This window comes from Vigna unguiculata, chromosome 1 (genome assembly GCF_004118075.2).
Source record: "Vigna unguiculata cultivar IT97K-499-35 chromosome 1, ASM411807v1, whole genome shotgun sequence".
Classification (NCBI taxonomy): domain Eukaryota; kingdom Viridiplantae; phylum Streptophyta; class Magnoliopsida; order Fabales; family Fabaceae; genus Vigna; species Vigna unguiculata.
The window spans coordinates 21,866,145-21,868,812 of NC_040279.1; the positions used below are offsets into that span (position 1 = coordinate 21,866,145).

The 2,668-nt window shown below is 40.0% G+C and overlaps 1 long non-coding RNA gene across 1 annotated transcript; it reads right to left on the reverse strand.

The window, feature by feature from the left end:
• Positions 1–390: 390 nt before the first annotated feature.
• Positions 391–2,368, reverse strand: LOC114170434. Its single transcript, XR_003601071.1, has 3 exons — positions 2,101–2,368; positions 1,924–1,993; positions 391–591 (listed from the first exon to the last, which is right to left on the reverse strand). It is a non-coding gene; the product is annotated as an uncharacterized LOC114170434 (long non-coding RNA).
• Positions 2,369–2,668: the final 300 nt, after the last annotated feature.

Sequence of the window (2,668 nt, forward strand, 5' to 3'; positions counted from 1 at the left end):
GTCCGAGACTATACATGATAATTTAAGAAAAAAACATTTAATTATCAAGCAAGTCCAAGACCAGACATGATAATTAAAGTTTATTTAAGAAAAACATTTCATTATCAAGCAAGTCCGAGACTAGACATGATAAATAAAGTTTATTTAAGAAAAACATTTAATTATCAAGCAAGTCCAAGACTAGACTTGATAATCAAACATTATTTAAAAAAAATATTTAATTATCAAGCAAGTCCAAAACTAAACATGATAATCAAACATTATTTAAGAAAAAGATTTAATTATCAAGCAAGTTTAAAACTGTAACGTCTCATTTAATTATTAAGCGAAATTAAAAGAAACGTCACACAAAATAGTAATGTAGAGTAGTCCTGGGGTCCTTAACACAACCCCTACAAACTGGACACACCACGATGCCAACGAAAACCAGATAAAAGTCTAACAAAATGAGAGTAGAATAGTAAAGCATAGAGCAATACATGGGTCATAGCCCTAAAGAAAACCCATGAAGAAAAATAAACATAAAGTCCAGCCCAGGTGACTAAGCAGCAGAATCGCCATTTCCTTGCTGACCGCGGGAACCTCGCCCATCTGCTCCCATCAATTAAATTGATGATCATCGCAAGAAAGAATAGCCACATACAAGACAACCATACAACAAATCGGGTAAGCTAGAGCCAACAACATTTTCATCATACAGTCAAATATACTTTCACCATCCAATATCCATACAACAACCAAGCATGTTATGACTTTTCAATCAATACACTACGACTCGACTTGACTCATCCGGATACGTATAACCTGGTCGGATTCAGCGGATGCTCGCACTTGTGGTGGATACCTCTACTCACCCCCGAGCTGCTCACCCCCGAGCTATGTGTTACAAGTGTTACAATGAATCAATTTCTCTCACCACAAGGTTAGCCCTTAATGAATTTCAGGCCTCCTGCTACTCTCACCACAGGAGTCAGTCCGCTCTAGATGAGACTAATTGACTCCTTAGAGTGTCAGGATGCAACCTTACCTAGTTATACATATGGGGCACCACCAGGGACACCCACTAACAGGGGCCATGGAATTACGTCCTGACCACTGAAGCGCGACCCTGAAAGTCTCACCTAGAGACTCCAAGGAATTACGCACTGACACTGACCAAACATAATCACACAGCCAAATAACATTCATCATGCATGTATACGTTCGTCATCCTAACCTTTAAAACCAACGCCTTTCATGTTCCAGGCCCAACTCATTTCCACTCATCATAAACCATCCATGCATAAGGATTCCCAACTGATCTCGTTATCATGTCTCTTTAATACCAACCATATCATGCTCATTTCATGCCAAGGATTTATTCAAGTTTGTCATTCATAAATTCATACACCCTCTCACACATTCATATTATACCCTACATGCCATTATACAATAATTCCATCAATTTCATACCAAACACAAAAGAGAAAAGGAGTAACCACTCAACCAGCGCATACCCTCGCCCAAACTCGTCGCTCAGGCCAAGGGGTCTCGCTCAGGCGAGAAGGACTCTCGCTCAGGCGAATTCCCCTTCGCCTAGGCGAGAGTTCGATAACACAGACAGAAACAAACCAGCTCGCTTAGGCGAGCTCACCTCGCCTGAGCGAGATAGACCCTTGCTCAAAAATCAGATCCACCCGCCTGGGCGATAACTCGCGCAGAAGGTCTGGGCTCGCCTTCATCAGACTCGCTTAGGCGAGCCCAACTCGCCTGGGCGAGATTAACGGTTCTCGCCCTAATTCGCCTGCAACATATGTGTTTTTCCAAACCAACAAATCATGCAAAGAACTCCACGCATCAAAACAATGATTTATCCATTCAAACAACAAACAAGCTCAAGAATAGTCCACAAACAATATAACTCGAAATCCTAACTTCCCGTACCTGAAAAAGGGCTAAGAGCGAGGTGCGTCTCCAACAACGGAACGCGAAACTCCAAAGGCATATTACTGAGCTGCGGGACAGATGCGGAAGAGTATACGTAAGCCTACGACGAACCCCTACTGGAAGTACAAACATAAAAGCGGAAGAAAAACAAGACCTGAGGTGTAGAGCACTTACATGAAGCTAGGAAACGTAACTGAGCTCATTGGTTCAAGGTTAGGAGTAAACCCTAGTAGAGAAAAAACAGCAGCCGCTATAAGGATTGTGAAAGTTCTGTGTTACCAAAATGAGCACAAGGTTAGGGTTGGTAGGTTAGGTCTGACCCTTCCTCTTTGGGCTAGTCTTTAGGCCCATAAGATTGGGGCAGCCCTTAAAATAAAAGGGACAAAATGAAACGGGCCTTACAAAAACTAGACATAATAATCAACGTTATCTAAGACAAACATTTAATTATCGAGCAAGTTTAAGACTAGACATGATAATCAAACATTATTTAAGAAAAACATTTAATTATCAAGCAAGTCCGAGACTATACATGATAATCAAATTTTATTTAAGAAAAAAACATTTAATTATCAAGCAAGTCCAAGACTAGACATGATAATTAAAGTTTATTTATGAAAAACATTTCATTATCAAGCAAGTCCGTCCGAGACTAGACATGATAATTAAAATTTATTTAAGAAAAACATTTAATCATCAAGCAAGTCCAAGACTAGACATGATAATCAAACATTATTTAAGA